The sequence below is a fragment of the Triticum urartu genome, chromosome 6A, assembly GCF_056163025.1.
Source record: "Triticum urartu cultivar PI428250 chromosome 6A, HENAU_Tu73, whole genome shotgun sequence".
NCBI classification, from domain to species: Eukaryota; Viridiplantae; Streptophyta; class Magnoliopsida; order Poales; family Poaceae; genus Triticum; species Triticum urartu.
Genome location: NC_141878.1, coordinates 57,792,736 through 57,801,753, shown reverse-complemented (window position 1 = coordinate 57,801,753; position 9,018 = coordinate 57,792,736).

Here is a 9,018-nt window from a genome sequence, read left to right as displayed (position 1 = left end):
GAAAAAGTGAAAACAAATCAGGAATGCTAATTTTTTTAATAAATGTGAACAACTTTTGTATTCCTGACAATTTATAAAAATGAAAAAAATATCAAAATTCCAAACATTATTTGAAAACACGAAGAAAACATGATTTTTTTACGAAAACTAAACATTTCTTGAAACTCCGATCAGAATTTGGAAAGTAAAAAAAAATTTGTGAAGAATTTTTGAAAGGAGAAACATTTTTGGAAATTATTACTATTATTAATTTGTGAACAAGAAATGAAAATAAGAATTTTTGTAACTTAGTTTTTGAAAAGCGTGAACATTTTTTTTATTCCTGAACCTTTCTTATATTATGTACAAAATTTTAAAACATGAATTTTTTTTAAAATATGAAAACAAAATATGACGTGAACAATTTTTAATATGTCGAAACATTTTACCAAAACGTGAACAATTTCCAAAAATGCAAACGGTTTTAGAAATTCCCAACATGCACCTGGCACAGCGATAGTTGAGCCAAGGCCTAAACATTTTTTTCTAATTATTTGTTAGTATTCTCTTTTTCATTGGTTATTTTTTCTCCTTTTTGAACTTTATTATTCTTTTTGAAACCAGTTACAAAAAAATGAAATATTGTTTGAAATACTAAAATAATAGTTTTAGACAAATGTTTTAAATGCTGCCCATGAAATAATTATTAAATGCTTTAAAAATCATTTGTTGTTTTTTATTTTATTCCTGTGTTTTTATTAGTTATTGTAAAAAGTTAAAATAATAGTTTTAAGGACCTGCTTAAATTATGATTATATATATTTTTTCCTTCAAACCTGTGATGAATGTCTACCATAGGCATACCCACCAGCTGGCAAAAGTTGTGGTCATTTTATGCATGTCTAAAAATAGACCATGTTCAACATAGGGTATTCGAGTAGACTAGAAGGGCGTCTTTTCTTCCATCCGTTGAATCACCCCAAATTTTTTCCATGAGTTTATATGACAAATTTAAGGCATCATGCCAAGTTGTTTGAGTTTTCAATAAATCTTGGATTTTCTAGAGTCTATCGATGAAAAATGGCTGATAAATGGCCGGATGTGATGCAACGTTTGTACGATGTTAGAAATCGTTTAAACTTCAAATGGATGCCTACCATGAGCTTATATGACCAATTAAGGCACCATGCCAAGTTGTTTGAGTTTTCGACAATTCTTGCATTTTCTAGAGTTTGCTTGGTGAAAATGGCCGATAAATGGTTGACTGTGACACAACTTGGATACAATGTTGAAAATTGTTCAAACCTGACATATCCTTGAAATGCCCCAAAAAAATTTCATCTGCTTGTATGATCAATTCAAAGCACCATGCAAGTTGATTTCGTTTTCGACAAATTTTGCACTTTCTGGGGTTTTCTTGGTTAAAAAAGACCGATAAATGGTCGGACATGTCACAACTTGCATACGGTGTTGAAAATCGTTCAAAACAGGCAAGGATGCCTGCCATGGGCATGCACACCTACTTGCAAAAGTTATGATCATTTCAAGGATGTCTTAAAATAGACCATGTTCAACAAAGGGTGTTCGGATAGGCCAGAAGGGTCCGTTTGAAAGCATGCTGTTTTTTGACATCCGTCAACTGGCCTCAAATTTTTTTCCGCCAGCTTCTATGACCAATTCGAGACATCATGCCAAGTTGTTCAAATTTTTGACAACTTTTGCATTTTCTAGAGTTTTCTCGGTGAAAAAGGATCGCTAAATGGCCGGACGTATCACAACGTGCAAACAACGTCGGTAGTCGTTCAAACTGGCGTTGATACATCATATGTCCGTGCAACTGCAAGAAGTTAGGGTCATTTATCCATAGTCCAAAAAACCACCAGTTGAGAGGAGTGAGCCACACTAGCCACAGAATGCATTCATGAGCATAGTTTTTTTTTTCTAATTTTAATGCTTCTATTATTTGCAATTTCTGTCATTATAAATCAACATGCATATTTTTATGTGCTAGCCATTTCTTGAAAATTGTCAAAAAATGGGTGCTTCTGTTATTTACGATTTTTGGCATTATCCATCAACATGAACTTTTTTGGAAATGCAACCATTTTCAAATTTATGAAAAATTCACGCATTTGAAAAAAGAGGAAAAATAATAATAAAAAGAAACAAAAATCCAGAATATAACATAACAAAATCAGTTTAAACAACACTAAAAAAAATCGGCGTGAAAATTCAAAAGGCTACATTTGCCACATAAGAGGTAAAAAAGAAAGCCCTTGTGTTCAGAAAATTGTTCAAATTTTTGGTTATTTAAAATTTACACGCTTCATATCTCTCTTTAAAATTGTTATAAGATATCTCTTCTCTTTAAAAAATTTGAATGTTCATGCTTTTAAAAAATGTTGTTCAAAATTTTCGAAAAATGTGTTTTAAAAAAAATGAATTTTTCAAAATGTGTTCAATTTGTTAAAAAATTTGTTGATTTTTAGAAAATTATTGTATTTTTAAAGAATTTCGAAGAAATGTTAATTTTTTTGAAAAGATGTCTGAATTCTGCGTTGGTGTTACCTCTGTACGGGATTTTTAGGCTGGAAAGCCACCGGTGGAAGTTGGTTTTTGTAAGGCAGGTTGCTATTCCCAAGGCCTGAATTAATAGGCAATTTGTTAGTCATTGCAAATTGTTAAGCGAAAGTTGAGCTATGATTGGGCCATGGGCCAAGCAGCCAATATATATGTGCATTGTAAAACAAAAGCAATGCACGCGAGAGCAATGGGGAGATGCGAGGCAATTTGACAATTAATTTATGATAGTTAATATCCTTCAATCCTGCACTCTAACTGGGCAGATTCAATACTCCCTCCGTCACAGTTTAAAAGGCACAATTAAATTTGTGTGCACTTCCATAATAGACAAGATTTAGTGCGCGTTGCATTTATTTCTAATAGCTAATTAGTACTCCGATATACTATTTTTATATGCATGTGTAGTGTGAATGTTATTTTTTAGCCCATCTCATAACCAATAAATAACCACCTAGATCCCAGAGAATTTCTAAATGCACCTTCTAAACCGTAACGGAGGTAGTACCAAAAACTGCCTCCGATGTGCCTTGGTCTTGGCAATCCTGTCTGTCTAATAAATCTGGACGGAGTAATTCTTAAATCCGTATGCTTTTTGCTTTTCGCAAACATTGTACAGCTCAAGTGGTATGCGTCTTAACCACACGAGCAAGTGATCCCTGGTTCGATTCCTATTTCTTTTATATGAAGTTTTACATCCCGTGAGCACCACACCCCCTACAGCCGTCATCAATGGGCCGGCCCAACAGGCGTACGGCGTATACATATCGGCAGGCGGGCGACGTATTTTTGAAAAAAGGCCATCCTACCCTTTTTAATGAAGAGATATGGATAAATCTTATCCATTGATGTGTTTAGAGGGGTAGTACCGAAGCGGGAGTGAAACATCACATTATGTAAACAAATTATATTCAGAAATCATGCAAGAATTTTGTACTTGTGGTGCAATTCAAGTTATTTGTATGCTTTTGTGCCTTGATCTACTTGTCTTGTAATGGTATCCAAATAACCTTGGTGGGTTGCAGATTTCCTCTCTCCTTCGTCTAGAAACGTAATCACTCAGGTCGACCACGCCCACGGTCATGCCTGACAACTCCCACGGAGGGCATTGTAGCCAGCTAACATAGGATTATCATTGGGGAAATATTCAGCTTTCAGAATCACTCTCCAAAGGGGGTCGGAGGGCTCATGAAGGATCTTCCACCATCTTTTTGTAAGTAGACACTTATTCATAATGGAAGTGTTTGAAAGGCCTAACCTGCAAGGTTTTTATGCTTTCACACTACGTTGCACCGATACGGCGATACGGGATACGGCAATTTCTAGAAACAGCAATATGCGATACGGCGAGTATATATACATAATTAATAAAATGACATGTAATAAAGATAGAACATACTAATATAATGCGTGAGATGAGAACAAAATGATGCCCATTGGTTGCCTCATGCATCTTTTCATGTCGTGAATGGTCATCGATGTCCTCGATCCTCGTCCATTAGCTTGCTGTCATGCCATCTCCCGCAGATTACATGGTGATTTGAGTATTTCCCTCTGTACCAGTAGACAGTAGCAGGAACATCAGCAAGCACCAAGCACATACGGCAAGCGCGCGCGCACACACACACATGCCAGCAAGCAGCCAAGCACATACGTCAAACACACACACAACAAGAATCAATTACCTCACTCTTGCCATAGCGGCGGAGAAGAGGTCACTTGGCGAGTTGGCAGTGCGGCGGCGACGAGTCAGTCCTGGCGACGGCACCGGCGGCGAGACAGGCGGCGGCGGCGTGCTCGTCGCCCTCGATCCAATCGTGAAGTCGAACAGAGAGCGAGAGAGCACTTAGGTTAGGCTTATACGTGGGCCTTTAATGGGCTCGAGGCTGCGCGGCCGTGTCCTGTCCGTATCCCGAGCGTGTCCTCAGCGTATCGTCATTTTTTTCCTTTTCTTTTTGATCGGAAATCCTGATACGCCTGAGATACGAGTATCGCGGCCGTATTGTGCGTATCGCCGTATCGGCGACGTGCGGTACGCGGACACCCCAACTTTCGACGTATCGGTGCTTCATAGCTTTCACATGGGTTGCCATTTAACTTTACTATACTTCTTCCTATTGTCGGCAGCATTCCAATAGAATGAACGGTGGTGTTTATCAAAACCAGCGTGAGTGCCCTCGAATAACCTATAGAAGTCCATGATAAACAAACATAGCGAAGAGGAGTGAGCGAAGAGAGGCACACATTGATCAAAGTTACCTTGCCACTCTCCTGTTAGTATTAGACCGGCCACACCAATGGGCCACCCGGTTACCCAGGACGGTGAGAATAAAACCTGCAGCACTCAGCTTGAAGGGAGAAATAGGAATGCCCAAAGGATTGATGGGAAAATTCCCTAATTTGCAGTTTACAAGATTGGCGATGTGCACTTCAAGCGTCGGACCCATCGTCGTCGAAGGAATCAGAGATGACGATGTAGCCCTTCAAGCACCAGACGATGCGGTCCTGTTTGCGCTTGAGCTTGGCCATCCTCACCGCCTCCGCCAGCTCCCGCTCAGACCGCTCAATGTTGAGCCGGAGCTGCTTGGCGTTGATCTTCCGGAACCGCCAGGCGTCCGTCTCCACCGTTGTAAGTGACCGAAGGTACATCCACCAGAGGAGATGCTCAACCTTGTCGGGCACCAGCATCACGCGGCGGCGGGCAGACTGCGCAGCCATTTCCGACGCGGGACCCATCTCCCTTACCCTCTGTCTCTCACTGTGAACGGTGCAGCCACGTCCGACACGATTCCAAAGTCCGCATCCGCGGCGCCGGCGGAGCGGGCACTAGAACCCACCGCTGCTTGCGCACAGCAGCACCTGGAGCTGGAGAAGGCCGTCCAGCGGGCAGCGCCGATTATGCTACCCTCGCAGATCCGCCCGCGGGACTGGAAGGGCAGGCGTTGGTGCTGTCACGACACACGACAGGCGGCGTCGCCCCTGAACCGGAGCTGCCGCCCATATCGACCCGCGAGCGTTCCAGCGTGATACAGAGCGCCAGCTCGTCCTCTTCTCCGGAGCTGCCGTTGGAGTGTCTGCCGGTGCTGAACATGCTCACCGACACTTATGATTTGACGGATTGGAGAAAGGGGAGCGAAGCGGAGCGGAGTGAAGTGAGCCTAGTGTATGCTCCGAAGGGGAATTTTGTGCGGTCAGGGTAGGCCAGAGGTTGGATGGGCGGACGTGGCGGACGCGCCTGGGTGCGCCCGGGCCGTCTTATATCCGCTCGGGATTAGGGTTGGATATTGAGGAGTGTCAGTCAATCCGGGTGTTTAAGGCCGGTTTGGGACGCCCGATTGAGTCGCATTTTTGCGACCGGAGTGAACGGTCAGGCCGGTCCGGCCATCCGGACGTTTGAGGCGGGTTTGAGGGCATGCGGCTGTAGATGCTCTTATTACGCATTGATTGATCAAAACGTGTGCTTTCACTTTATTCAAGTGCCCCTCAAGGTCTGCAAGTTACATATAACCTTGACGACCACTACTCTTGTGCTTGCAGCACTTCGATCGCAAAATACAGTAGGGAGGGAAACATAAGAACAACAACACTCCAGTATACGCATGACGGCCGGAGTTGCATGCATGCACCACCGCACGGCCGGAGTCCAGCTAGCCGACGACGGGGGTCTTGATGACGACTTGGGACGGGTTGACGATGAGGACGACACGCTTCGGGTCGTAACCGGGCGGCAGTGGGGAGCCCTGCACGTAGAACCCCACCGACACGTCGGGCCTGTCGCTGGTGATCTGGTCCCAAGCGTTCAGCTCCGGCCACCCGACAACCTCCGGCCACGACGTCTTTGCCATTGACTCTTGCTCGTTAGCTCCTTGGTGGGTCTACTTGTGGCCGTTTAGCGGATGGCTGTAACTAGGACGTGTAGTGATTAAGCCATGGTAATTTGATGGTAGTTATATATAGGGCCAGAGTACTGTGTGCGTTGCTATAGACGGCCGGGTGACGACGAGCAGGCAGGCATAGCGTAGACCGCCCTCCATTGGTGGAACTCTATGGTACACTGTCTTCTTGTTGATTGGCTCACATATACACAATCAAATTTTAATGACGGTTCTTGACGTAGTCAGCAGAAGCAACTTTACTGTCTTCTTGTTGATTGGCTCACATATACATAGTCAAATTTTAATGATGGTTCTTGACGCAGTCAGCAGAAGCAACTTATATACTCTCCGTCCGGAATTGCTTGTCGTAAAAATGTATAAAGAGTGATGTGTTCACAACTAAAATACGTCTAGATATATCCATTTGTTTGACGAGTATTTCCGGAGGGATGAAGTATTATAGTAAAATAATAGCTAGCTGGCGTAGTGCGTATGTCCAATCTTGAAATAGTACCCACCAATCTTGTCCACTTGCGAAAACCATTTCCAATCCATAAGGGAATACAAGAATTTATTTTGCAAGAATTCGGGAGTAGGGAAGGACGTGGTGAGAGCATTTGCTGTTCTACAAGCTCACTTTGCAATGGTGAGTGGTCCAACTAGATACTGGAATGTAGACAACTATTGGTAAATAATGACCACTTCTATGACCATGCACAACATGATCAATGAAAATGAGTGAGACGGAAAGATGAGGACTCAAGTATGATTACGAGAGTGCAAAGTCGTTGACAGAGGATGGCTACCAACATGATCCTTTATTGTTGGTGCAATTCCTATAAATAGATCAAAATACTGAAAACAGATAGCCACGTTAGCAACTTCAAGATTATCTTGTCAAGCATTTGTGGGTGTTGTGTAGCACTGTAGTATTATTATTTGTGGGTTCAGTATCTTGTATGAACCTATGTGTTATAATAAACATTTTGTTACTAGAATTTATATTTTTGTGTATGAAAATTTTGAATTTGAATTTGAATTATGACAATTAAAATGGTTGCTTGAATATACTTGAGCTCTATGCATTAGAAATATTATAGTATGAAATATTGTGTTGTCACACTATAGTACAAATATAGTGTATGCAAATAGAGAGAGAAAATATGTATGGACTGAGATAGGGACGTGGCCATTCTGCACCCAGGTTCAGATGCTCACATGTGTTCACAGTAAAATTGTTTAAAATAGCAGAAAAAAAATCAAAAAATTCCGAATAATTTTGTGGTGCAAGATAGTCGAATGTGTGATGCCCGTGCCAAATTTGGTGGAGTTTGAACATTCGAGGAGCTCGTGGCTAAAATGACAAACTTCAGGCCTGTGAGAAAGTTTGAAAGAGCGCGCTATTCGTAGTCAATTTTTTTTTTTTGGCGTGAGCTCCTGGAATGTCGTTTACCAGCGTTTTTTGTGCGCACTAAAGCATCTTGCTTGTAAAAGAAGGTTTAAGATTTTGTTGAACTTTTTACTATTTGTTTTGATTTTACTGTTCAACAGGTGTAAATGAGCTCGAGCTCAGACATAGAGACTGTTGCAGAAGTAGGAGGGTTTTGGGGGGTTTGGAAGAGTACGGGTCAGCCCCTACTCAGCCTTTATGGGCTCTGTTATGGGCTATTACTCAAGATGCTCTTAGATATGCCAATGAACAAAGTATAAACAATATGGGTCACATATCATTTTAATTAAATTTATTACAATTTCTACCATGATGTATTTGTAATACATGTGGTGACACTTAGCTATATAATAGTTTTCGTAGCATTTTAGTTTCTGCATTTATAATTTCACTATAAATCAAACTTTAGCACGTATGGTTGGCCTGTAGGCCAGTCTCACAAAACAAAAGACATGTTGCTTAGACATGTACAAGTCATAATGAATTTCCAAGCTTATCTATCAGCATGTTTTCTGACTTAATAAAGTGTTCGCGAGCTCGAATTTGTATGCATTTCCTAGGTCTTTCCTGCTACCCCTTTCTTTTTAGTTTAGTAGGCACATCTCAAAAGTCATTTTAACTAGGAATGGTCTAATGAAGTGTTGGTCACCCCTCTCCTTGGTGCATTGGTTGATTCCACACCGAGGTCCAAAATTAGACACACATTAATGTGACCGTGATTAATGTTTGCCTTCCCAAAGCAAGGGGACATGCAATATAAAATTTTTATTTTCTTTTTGATAACTGATACCTTCAAACTTGTCGGATCCTTTTTGAAGTTATTGTTTATTTTCTTGTTATTTCATTAAGGTTGAGGTAATTTCTTTTGAGACGAGTGACAACTTTTGAGATGATTAACACCTTTTAACATTTACATCTTTAAATCTCGGCCATTGATATATATACTTAGTGATTGAGATAATTTAATCTATATGTGGACTATTGTGATGAATCTATTTTTCTTTTGTATTATGCTTTTAGTATATAGATAGATAGATAGATAGATAGATGAGTCCACTAGTAGAAAACAGACCTTTCATCCGGAGCATTAGTCCCAGTCCGATTTTGGTCCAGGACTAATGTGACCAATTAGTC